The sequence below is a fragment of the Pseudophryne corroboree genome, chromosome 6 (genome assembly GCF_028390025.1).
Source record: "Pseudophryne corroboree isolate aPseCor3 chromosome 6, aPseCor3.hap2, whole genome shotgun sequence".
In the NCBI taxonomy this organism is placed as follows: domain Eukaryota; kingdom Metazoa; phylum Chordata; class Amphibia; order Anura; family Myobatrachidae; genus Pseudophryne; species Pseudophryne corroboree.
In genome coordinates, this window is record NC_086449.1 from 752,582,053 (window position 1) to 752,594,948 (window position 12,896).

Below are 12,896 nucleotides of genomic sequence, written 5' to 3' on the forward strand. Positions count from 1 at the left end.
ATTAGCAGCAGACACAGTACAGTACGGTAGTCCACGGCTGTAGCTACCTCTGTGTCGGCACTCGGCAGTCCATCCATAATTGTATACCACCTACCCGTGGTTTTTTTTTCTTTCTTCTTTATACATACTACATTTCATTATCATCCAGTCTATATTAGCAGCAGACACAGTACAGTACGGTAGTCCACGGCTGTAGCTACCTCTGTGTCGGCACTCGGCAGTCCGTCCATAATTGTATACCACCTACCCGTGGTTTTTTTTTCTTTCTTCTTTATACATACATACTACATCTCATTATCATCCAGTCTATATTAGCAGCAGACACAGTACAGTACGGTAGTCCACGGCTGTAGCTACCTCTGTGTCGGCACTCGGCAGTCCGTCCATAATTGTATACCACCTACCCGTGGTTTTTTTTTCTTTCTTCTTTATACATACATACTACATCTCATTATCAACCAGTCTATATTAGCAGCAGACACAGTACAGTACGGTAGTCCACGGCTGTAGCTACCTCTGTGTCGGCACTCGGCAGTCCATCCATAATTGTATACCACCTACCCGTGGTTTTTTTTTCTTTCTTCTTTATACATACTACATCTCATTATCATCCAGTCTATATTAGCAGCAGACACAGTACAGTACGGTAGTCCACGGCTGTAGCTACCTCTGTGTCGGCACTCGGCAGTCCATCCATAATTGTATACCACCTACCCGTGTTTTTTTTTTTCTTTCTTCTTTATACATACTACATCTCATTATCAACCAGTCTATATTAGCAGCAGACACAGTACAGTACGGTAGTCCACGGCTGTAGCTACCTCTGTGTCGGCACTCGGCAGTCCATCCATAATTGTATACTAGTATCCATCCATCTCCATTGTTTACCTGAGGTGCCTTTTAGTTGTGCCTATTAAAATATGGAGAACAAAAATGTTGAGGTTCCAAAATTAGGGAAAGATCAAGATCCACTTCCACCTCGTGCTGAAGCTGCTGCCACTAGTCATGGCCGAGACGATGAAATGCCAGCAACGTCGTCTGCCAAGGCCGATGCCCAATGTCATAGTACAGAGCATGTCAAATCCAAAACACCAAATATCAGTAAAAAAAGGACTCCAAAACCTAAAATAAAATTGTCGGAGGAGAAGCGTAAACTTGCCAATATGCCATTTACCACACGGAGTGGCAAGGAACGGCTGAGGCCCTGGCCTATGTTCATGGCTAGTGGTTCAGCTTCACATGAGGATGGAAGCACTCAGCCTCTCGCTAGAAAAATGAAAAGACTCAAGCTGGAAAAAGCACAGCAAAGAACTGTGCGTTCTTCGAAATCCCAAATCCACAAGGAGAGTCCAATTGTGTCGGTTGCGATGCCTGACCTTCCCAACACTGGACGTGAAGAGCATGCGCCTTCCACCATTTGCACGCCCCCTGCAAGTGCTGGAAGGAGCACCCGCAGTCCAGTTCCTGATAGTCAGATTGAAGATGTCAGTGTTGAAGTACACCAGGATGAGGAGGATATGGGTGTTGCTGGCGCTGGGGAGGAAATTGACCAGGAGGATTCTGATGGTGAGGTGGTTTGTTTAAGTCAGGCACCCGGGGAGACACCTGTTGTCCGTGGGAGGAATATGGCCGTTGACATGCCTGGTGAAAATACCAAAAAAATCAGCTCTTCGGTGTGGAAGTATTTCACCAGAAATGCGGACAACATTTGTCAAGCCGTGTGTTCCCTTTGTCAAGCTGTAATAAGTAGGGGTAAGGACGTTAACCACCTCGGAACATCCTCCCTTATACGTCACCTGCAGCGCATTCATAATAAGTCAGTGACAAGTTCAAAAACTTTGGCCGACAGCGGAAGCAGTCCACTGACCAGTAAATCCCTTCCTCTTGTAACCAAGCTCACGCAAACCACCCCACCAACTCCCTCAGTGTCAATTTCCTCCTTCCCCAGGAATGCCAATAGTCCTGCAGGCCATGTCACTGGCAATTCTGATGATTCCTCTCCTGCCTGGGATTCCTCCGATGCATCCTTGCGTGTAACGCCTACTGCTGCTGGCGCTGCTGTTGTTGCTGCTGGGAGTCGATGGTCATCCCAGAGGGGAAGTCGTAAGCCCACTTGTACTACTTCCAGTAAGCAATTGACTGTTCAACAGTCCTTTGCGAGGAAGATGAAATATCACAGCAGTCATCCTGCTGCAAAGCGGATAACTGAGGCCTTGACAACTATGTTGGTGTTAGACGTGCGTCCGGTATCCGCTGTTAGTTCACAGGGAACTAGACAATTTATTGAGGCAGTGTGCCCCCGTTACCAAATACCATCTAGGTTCCACTTCTCTAGGCAGGCGATACCGAGAATGTACACGGACGTCAGAAAAAGACTCACCAGTGTCCTAAAAAATGCAGTTGTACCCAATGTCCACTTAACCACGGACATGTGGACAAGTGGAGCAGGGCAGGGTCAGGACTATATGACTGTGACAGCCCACTGGGTAGATGTATGGACTCCCGCCGCAAGAACAGCAGCGGCGGCACCAGTAGCAGCATCTCGCAAACGCCAACTCTTTCCTAGGCAGGCTACGCTTTGTATCACCGGTTTCCAGAATACGCACACAGCTGAAAACCACTTACGGCAACTGAGGAAGATCATCGCGGAATGGCTTACCCCAATTGGACTCTCCTGTGGATTTGTGGCATCGGACAACGCCAGCAATATTGTGTGTGCATTAAATATGGGCAAATTCCAGCACGTCCCATGTTTTGCACATACCTTGAATTTGGTGGTGCATAATTTTTTAAAAAACGACAGGGGCGTGCAAGAGATGCTGTCGGTGGCCAGAAGAATTGCGGGACACTTTCGGCGTACAGGCACCACGTACAGAAGACTGGAGCACCACCAAAAACTACTGAACCTGCCCTGCCATCATCTGAAGCAAGAAGTGGTAACGAGGTGGAATTCAACCCTCTATATGCTTCAGATGTTGGAGGAGCAGCAAAAGGCCATTCAAGCCTATACAATTGAGCACGATATAGGAGGTGGAATGCACCTGTCTCAAGCGCAGTGGAGAATGATTTCAACGTTGTGCAAGGTTCTGATGCCCTTTGAACTTGCCACACGTGAAGTCAGTTCAGACACTGCCAGCCTGAGTCAGGTCATTCCCCTCATCAGGCTTTTGCAGAAGAAGCTGGAGACATTGAAGGAGGAGCTAACACGGAGCGATTCCGCTAGGTATGTGGGACTTGTGGATGGAGCCCTTAATTCGCTTACCAAGGATTCACGGGTGGTCAATCTGTTGAAATCAGAGCACTACATTTTGGCCACCGTGCTCGATCCTAGATTTAAAGCCTACCTTGGATCTCTCTTTCCGGCAGACACAAGTCTGCTGGGGTTGAAAGACCTGCTGGTGAGAAAATTGTCAAGTCAAGCGGAACGCGACCTGTCAACATCTCCTCCTTCACATTCTCCCGCAACTGGGGGTGCGAGGAAAAGGCTCAGAATTCCGAGCCCACCCGCTGGCGGTGATGCAGGGCAGTCTGGAGCGACTGCTGATGCTGACATCTGGTCCGGACTGAAGGACCTGACAACGATTACGGACATGTCGTCTACTGTCACTGCATATGATTCTCTCACCATTGAAAGAATGGTGGAGGATTATATGAGTGACCGCATCCAAGTAGGCACGTCACACAGTCCGTACTTATACTGGCAGGAAAAAGAGGCAATTTGGAGGCCCTTGCACAAACTGGCTTTATTCTACCTAAGTTGCCCTCCCACAAGTGTGTACTCCGAAAGAGTGTTTAGTGCCGCCGCTCACCTTGTCAGCAATCGGCGTACGAGGTTACATCCAGAAAATGTGGAGAAGATGATGTTCATTAAAATGAATTATAATCAATTCCTCCGCGGAGACATTGACCAGCAGCAATTGCCTCCACAAAGTACACAGGGAGCTGAGATGGTGGATTCCAGTGGGGACGAATTGATAATCTGTGAGGAGGGGGATGTACACGGTGATATATCGGAGGATGATGATGAGGTGGACATCTTGCCTCTGTAGAGCCAGTTTGTGCAAGGAGAGATTAATTGCTTCTTTTTTGGGGGGGGTCCAAACCAACCCGTCATATCAGTCACAGTCGTGTGGCAGACCCTGTCACTGAAATGATGGGTTGGTTAAAGTGTGCATGTCCTGTTTTGTTTATACAACATAAGGGTGGGTGGGAGGGCCCAAGGACAATTCCATCTTGCACCTCTTTTTTCTTTTATTTTTCTTTGCGTCATGTGCTGTTTGGGGAGGGTTTTTTGGAAGGGCCATCCTGCGTGACACTGCAGTGACACTCCTAGATGGGCCCGGTGTTTGTGTCGGCCACTAGGGTCGCTTATCTTACTCACACAGTCAGCTACCTCATTGCGCCTCTTTTTTTCTTTGCGTCATGTGCTGTTTGGGGAGGGTTTTTTGGAAGGGCCATCCTGCGTGACACTGCAGTGCCACTCCTAGATGGGCCCGGTGTTTGTGTCGGCCACTAGGGTCGCTTATCTTACTCACACAGTCAGCTACCTCATTGCGCCTCTTTTTTTCTTTGCGTCATGTGCTGTTTGGGGAGGGTTTTTTGGAAGGGCCATCCTGCGTGACACTGCAGTGCCACTCCTAGATGGGCCCGGTGTTTGTGTCGGCCACTAGGGTCGCTTATCTTACTCACACAGTCAGCTACCTCATTGCGCCTCTTTTTTTCTTTGCGTCATGTGCTGTTTGGGTAGGGTTTTTTGGAAGGGCCATCCTGCGTGACACTGCAGTGCCACTCCTAGATGGGCCCGGTGTTTGTGTCGGCCACTAGGGTCGCTTATCTTACTCACACAGTCAGCTACCTCATTGCGCCTCTTTTTTTCTTTGCGTCATGTGCTGTTTGGGGAGGGTTTTTTGGAAGGGCCATCCTGCGTGACACTGCAGTGCCACTCCAAGATGGGCCCGGTGTTTGTGTCGGCCACTAGGGTCGCTTATCTTACTCACACAGTCAGCTACCTCATTGCGCCTCTTTTTTTCTTTGCGTCATGTGCTGTTTGGGGAGGGTTTTTTGGAAGGGACATCCTGCGTGACACTGCAGTGCCACTCCTAGATGGGCCCGGTGTTTGTGTCGGCCACTAGGGTCGCTTATCTTACTCACACAGTCAGCTACCTCATTGCGCCTCTTTTTTCTTTGCGTCATGTGCTGTTTGGGGAGGGTTTTTTGGAAGGGACATCCTGCGTGACACTGCAGTGCCACTCCTAGATGGGCCCGGTGTTTGTGTCGGCCACTAGGGTCGCTTATCTTACTCACACAGTCAGCTACCTCATTGCGCCTCTTTTTTTCTTTGCGTCATGTGCTGTTTGGGGAGGGTTTTTTGGAAGGGCCATCCTGCGTGACACTGCAGTGCCACTCCTAGATGGGCCCGGTGTTTGTGTCGGCCACTAGGGTCGCTTATCTTACTCACACAGTCAGCTACCTCATTGCGCCTCTTTTTTTCTTTGCGTCATGTGCTGTTTGGGGAGGGTTTTTTGGAAGGGACATCCTGCGTGACACTGCAGTGCCACTCCTAGATGGGCCCGGTGTTTGTGTCGGCCACTAGGGTCGCTTATCGTACTCACACAGTCAGCTACCTCATTGCGCCTCTTTTTTTCTTTGCGTCATGTGCTGTTTGGGGAGGGTTTTTTGGAAGGGCCATCCTGCGTGACACTGCAGTGCCACTCCTAGATGGGCCCGGTGTTTGTGTCGGCCACTAGGGTCGCTTATCTTACTCACACAGTCAGCTACCTCATTGCGCCTCTTTTTTTCTTTGCGTCATGTGCTGTTTGGGGAGGGTTTTTTGGAAGGGACATCCTGCGTGACACTGCAGTGCCACTCCTAGATGGGCCCGGTGTTTGTGTCGGCCACTAGGGTCGCTAATCTTACTCACACAGCTACCTCATTGCGCCTCTTTTTTTCTTTGCGTCATGTGCTGTTTGGGGAGGGTTTTTTGGAAGGGACATCCTGCGTGACACTGCAGTGCCACTCCTAGATGGGCCCGGTGTTTGTGTCGGCCACTAGGGTCGCTTATCTTACTCACACAGCGACCTCGGTGCAAATTTTAGGACTAAAAATAATATTGTGAGGTGTGAGGTATTCAGAATAGACTGAAAATGAGTGGAAATTATGGTTTTTGAGGTTAATAATACTTTGGGATCAAAATGACCCCCAAATTCTATGATTTAAGCTGTTTTTTAGGGTTTTTTGAAAAAAACACCCGAATCCAAAACACACCCGAATCCGACAAAAAAAATTCGGTGAGGTTTTGCCAAAACGCGGTCGAACCCAAAACACGGCCGCGGAACCGAACCCAAAACCAAAACACAAAACCCGAAAAATTTCAGGCGCTCATCTCTAATTTTATGAAAGAAGATCCCGGCACTGTTATAGATTGTTAATGACGTGATCAAGGCTTTCCCCACGCATTTCTCATGAAAGAGAATAGTGATCTGGGATGCGAAATCAGAGCTTGTGGAGAGTGGTGGAGCCGGTGGTGTAAGCTCAGGGGGGCTGGCGATTGGTGGCATGCCTCACACATCAGTCCTGGATCCTGTTTTGTTTCAAGTATACATTAGAGATATATTACTTGTGATCCACAGGGTATGGTAATGTAGGTGATACAAAGAATTCTAATAGAAGTAACTTAGAGCAATTGTCTAAAGTGTGGAATCGTACATGTAATACATCAAAACGCTAAATAAATCAAGTGGAATCCAAATACAGACTAAAGGTGAATACACACTGGACGTTTTTGCCCAGTGTGTGTGCAGAGCGATGATGTGAACATTGCTGGGCGGAATATCGCACAGTGCATACACACTGAGCAATTTTCACCCGGCCCAGCGATGTTCACGGGGGTGAACCACTTTCCACAGTGGGTTACTGTGGAAAGTGGTTCACTCGACTGGTAAAACAGGCCGACGGATGGCGGTGGCCAGCAATGATGCGGGACCGCACATCACCGCTCATCGCCCGGCCATACCCACTAGGCAATTTGAGCTCAAAGTAGCTCAAAATGCCAAAAGTGAGCTTCTCTGAGCTCAAAATCACCCCAGTGTGTATACACCTTAAGGTCTATGTACTAAGCCTTGGAGATAAAGTAGTCAAAGGTTAAGTACCAGCTAATCAGCTCGTAACTGTCATTTTTCAAATACATCCTGTAACACGGCAGTTAGGAGCTGATTAGCTGGCACTTTATCTCTCTCCAAGGCTTAGTACATAGGCCTTTAAACAGCAATAATAGAGGAAAGGGAGTACCGAGCAGTAACTAGGGTAGGGCAGATGGTGCCTTGCACACTGCACACTTTGGATGTGGGCACACCATCTGCACATACCTCGACGGTCCGGCTGTGAGATGCCGCACTGTCCGCTGTCTCAGTGACAATAGGCAGCACCAGGATGATAGAGCGGCCTCTTATGCATGGTCCAGCACTGTTGGCCGACTGTGAGATGCCGTACTATTCCCCTCTCTCTGTGACAGTAGGCAGCGCCAGGATGATAGAGCGGCCTCTTATGCATGATCCAGCACTGTTGGCCGGCTGTGAGATGCCGTATTATCCCCTCTCTCTGTGACAGCAGGCAGCGCCGTGATGATAGAGCGGCCTCTTATGCATGGTCCGGCACGTTTGGCTGGCTGTGAGATGACGTGCTATCCACTGTCTCCGTGAGAGAGGCATCTTATGATCCGGCGCTGTTGTTGTCGGCGGAGTGTGGGAATTTACTTCTGAGGGAGGCATTCGAAATTGGTGCTGCAGCGCTACAGATGAAGTGTTATCATAGTAGGCAAATGTGTTTTGGGACACGGACACACACACACTCACCTGTGGGGGGGAGGAATGAGGTGTAGGGGACTCTGCCTGAAATAATGCCTTTGGCGCGCACTGTCCCTATTTGAAATATGGGAGAAAGGGGGTAGCAATTCTCTTTCTGGCACACAGCAACAAAATGTCTAGTTACGGCTCTGATTGCTGACTTTGTGAACTGCCCTCTGGAAGACCATTGGAGGGTGTGTTCCCTGAAGGAACCTTGGGGTGGGTAATACAGTGAGTCTCATCATTATGACCCTGCCCCGCACACTTTTGAGGGTTGTCTACTCTCCTGGGAGAGCTCCCAGAAATTCAGGAGTCTTTTGGGTTTTCCAATAGACAATTGTAAGCAGCAGGTAACAGAAGGTTATACAGCCAATGGCACGACTTCTGACTAATGTGTACAGGCCCTAATTCCAAAAAGACATTTAGAAAAATAGATACAAATCAGAGGAAGGCTACTAAAAGATTGTAAAGCGCAACAGAATATGCTACGCTATATAAGAAATTGTTAATAAATGATATAAAAGTGTATGAAGAAAGAACAGAACATGTACAGGATAAAGAACAATGGCACAGAACTGGCAAACACATGCACAAAACAAGACTTCACACGTTCACACACAAAATCAGACACATACAAAACCACACAAAAAGTCCACAAATGCAAACACACACAGACAAAAACAAACACAATTTAAAAAAAAAACAACACAAAAATAAACACCCTAAAAGAGGGCAGATGGACCTGTACATAGACTTTTCTGCCACCAACGTCTCTGAACTTTATCAGAGGTAAAAAGTAAGCCAGCTCTGGCATGCACAGAATGAATCTGAAAAAATATATATATAAAAGGAATATGTATTCCCATATATCGGGCGCTAAAATTTAGCAAGGTTTAAAAAACACACCTGATTAGCAATTAATTAGTAAGATATAATAGCAGCTCCTAGAGGGCACCTGGATGCCAGTTATGAAATTATACTAATTAATGTTCTAAACAAAACATTAAAGGAGCGCTGTTTACAAATAAAAATCATTTATTGGTAAATATGGTGGAAAAACCACCTAAATAATAAAAATAGATTTGAGAAAACACACAATGCAAATATAATCACATGTAAAAAATTGGCAGTAGGTTAACTGTGATCGATCTAGGCGCCAATTATATATAAAAGTCCACAGTAATATATTAGGCTGGTGGCATCCGTACTGATAAAGCGATTTGAAAAAATTGTCTCAGCAGATAAAAAGCTGTTATTGATTTTTGTAGGCAATGAGATATTATTTGTATTTGCTATGTCTCACCCCTCTCGTTCAGGACCGTTCTCATCCGTAGTAATAATGCTGATTCCCGTCTGTAGCATTTAGCGGAGGTGACTCACGGTAGCCGTCGGCGGCTATATCAGGTTTGTCCGGCAGCAGGATCGTAGTTATTGCTTAGCACCTCAGCAGAACGGGGCTTTTCAAGCACAGCAGTGGAGATGTAGTTACGGTAGGTCCGGTTTAGTGAGGGTGGTGAGAAAGTATCTCAATTGCTAGATACCAGCAACGGAAGATCCATAACGTCTCCAGCAGTGGACAGATTCGTATGCTGACCCTCTACGCGTTTCTCCGCCCACAGCACCGGCGGTTTCTTCAGGAAGTGTGAATACCCATTTTGGCAGGTGTAGGTGTATTTAAATGAACAACAGCCAATCAGCTGTAAAGACTCTTTCTTCACACCTGAGAGTTATAATTGGGTTTCACACTATGCTGGGTCCTTTGCTCGTGTTTCCTTCACTTGTTTGTAATCTTTAATCAGGTGTTTAAATTACATAAGTTACAAATAAATACACATATAAAAATGTAAAGAATAATAAAATATCAAACACATTATATTGCCGCACTCGGCAGAAACAATGCCAGATAGATAGATATAGATAATCTCATAATTTATGATGGTATATATAAGAGTCTATACTGCATAGTGAGATCCAGCTCAAAAATGAGTTTAGATCACCTGTAGTGTAGATTATAACAAATTTAGCATCAAGCATAATATGGTCCCTTGAGAAGAAGTAACTTTGGTTGAACTTGGGCTCTGTACAATTATAATGGAATATTTGCACCTTAATTTCCTCATGGAGTACTATATTTCTTCTATCTATCTATTTATAAAACTAATGAGATATATATATAAAAATATACAGCTTGTAAATTTGATTCCTCGTCTCTGGTTTTGAACCGGGGACCCTATGGTTGTGGTCCATGTCTCTATCCGCTGTGCTATTGCAGCTGGGGGAATCAGTGCGGGCTGTTGGTCTATACCAAATCCTCTGGGATGCCATACCCATATCTATGCTAATGGCCGCTGTTGCTATAAGAATGGCGAAACAATGCTGATTAATATATAATAAAAATAAAAATAACAATAAAAATAAAAATAACAATATTCTAATTAATTTTAATAATGACATATTGAATGTGGCCAAATATGAAAGATATATTATGCTTGATGCTAAATTTGTTATAATCTACACTACAGGTGATCTAAACTCATTTTTGAGCTGGATCTCACTATGCAGTATAGACTCTTATATATACCATCATAAATTATGAGATTATCTATATCTATCTATCTGGCATTGTTTCTGCCGAGTGCGGCAATGTAATGTGTTTGATATTTTATTATTCTTTACATTTTTATATGTGTATTTATTTGTAACTTATGTAATTTAAACACCTGATTAAAGATTACAAACAAGTGAAGGAAACACGAGCAAAGGACCCAGCATAGTGTGAAACCCAATTATAACTCTCAGGTGTGAAGAAAGAGTCTTTACAGCTGATTGGCTGTTGTTCATTTAAATACACCTACACCTGCCAAAATGGGTATTCACACTTCCTGAAGAAACCGCCGGTGCTGTGGGCGGAGAAACGCGTAGAGGGTCAGCATACGAATCTGTCCACTGCTGGAGACTTTATGGATCTTCCGTTGCTGGTATCTAGCAATTGAGATACTTTCTCACCACCCTCACTAAACCGGACCTACCGTAACTACATCTCCACTGCTGTGCTTGAAAAGCCCCGTTCTGCTGAGGTGCTAAGCAATAACTACGATCCTGCTGCCGGACAAACCTGATATAGCCGCCGACGGCTACCGTGAGTCACCTCCGCTAAATGCTACAGACGGGAATCAGCATTATTACTACGGATGAGAACGGTCCTGAACGAGAGGGGTGAGACATAGCAAATACAAATAATATCTCATTGCCTACAAAAATCAATAACAGCTTTTTATCTGCTGAGACAATTTTTTCAAATCGCTTTATCAGTACGGATGCCAACAGCCTAATATATTACTGTGGACTTTTATATATAATTGGCGCCTAGATCGATCACAGTTAACCTACTGCCAATTTTTTACATGTGATTATATTTGCATTGTGTGTTTTCTCAAATCTATTTTTATTATTTAGGTGGTTTTTCCACCATATTTACCAATAAATGATTTTTATTCGTAAACAGCGCTCCTTTAATGTTTTGTTTAGAACATTAATTAGCATAATTACAGAATGAATCTGGTCAGGTAAGTCGCTACTACCGCTCAGGGCCAGTATGTATTAAAAAATGGGGGTGACATGTCATTTATTATCACTGATAAAACATAAAGCTGCTGACATGTTACTATCTGTTCAGGAAGTGTTCTAGACTCACATTCATTCATAAATCCGTGTACCTTGGCTTAATGTCCTGTAAGAACTGACTGATGTGTGACAGCTGTACACTCCCAGTGACCCAGCGCTTCCTATGACCAGACAACAGACACGGTTAGGAGGGACTTCCTACACATTCCCTTTGATATCAGCAAGGCCTTGCTGGCACAGCATGTATACCGTGTAATCAGGCACGTCAGACAGAGAACATACTGCAGCTGATGCTGCCATCTACACTGACATACGCTCCTTTACAGATGCCAAAAAAAACCCTGTATAATCTATTTACTTGTTGTAATAATTCCGTTATCAGCATTAACTGAAAAATGTGTCTTCACTCGTGTTACTTTACAAAATGAAACCTGATGGATAATATTATTGCTTTGCTGTAATGGGGTCTGCAAGCAGCAGCATAAATTACAAGTGAATACAATGTACAGAATATGTTGCTACTGAAGTCATATAATATTACCAGTTATTTATATATTAGCGCACACATATTCCGCAGCACTTTACAGAGAATATTTGGCCATTTACATCAGTCCCTGCCACAGTGGAGCTTACACTGTATATTCCCTACCACATGTACACACACATTCACTCTAGGGTTAATTTTGTTTGGTTCCAATTACCCTACCAGTGTATTTTTGGAGTGTGGGAGGAAACCGAAGTATGGGGAGTATATACAAACTCCACACCGTTAAGGCCATAGTGGGAATTGAACCCATGACCCCAGTGCTGTGAGGCAGTAGTAATAATAATAATAATAATAATAATAATTTTATTTATATAGCGCTCTTTCTCCAATAGGACTCAAGGTGCTTTTGCTAACCATTACAATGTCCGTGCTGCTCAAATACCATGAATCTTAAGATTTTTTGCCATGATAGAAATTATGGGTTAATGTATTGAGCGGTGTAAAGAGTGGACTAGTGGAGAAGCTGCCCATAGCAACTAATAAGGTTCTACCTATTATTTTATAGAATGTACTTAATAAATGCTTATTGGTTGCTAAGGGCAACTTCTTTACTGTTTTCACTTCTTGATACATCTATCCCCTGTTCTGAACAAACATGTAACCTACTAATCAGATCAGAGCATTAATTTAATTCATTTTAATCCATTTTTATAAATATTAAGCATATTATTTTATTATTATAAATATGTAATAATTCTGCAACTGGGAATATATATTTAATACCATGAAAACAAGATGTCACACACCATAAATGACACGGTTATGTTGGTCTTAGAGATAGCCAAACAGGATGCAAATGAGCAGATATTTGAAATGTCGTAAAATTCATAACATTTTAGATTGATTATAAAATTAACTAAATTTGACAAATTTAAAAGGTTTGA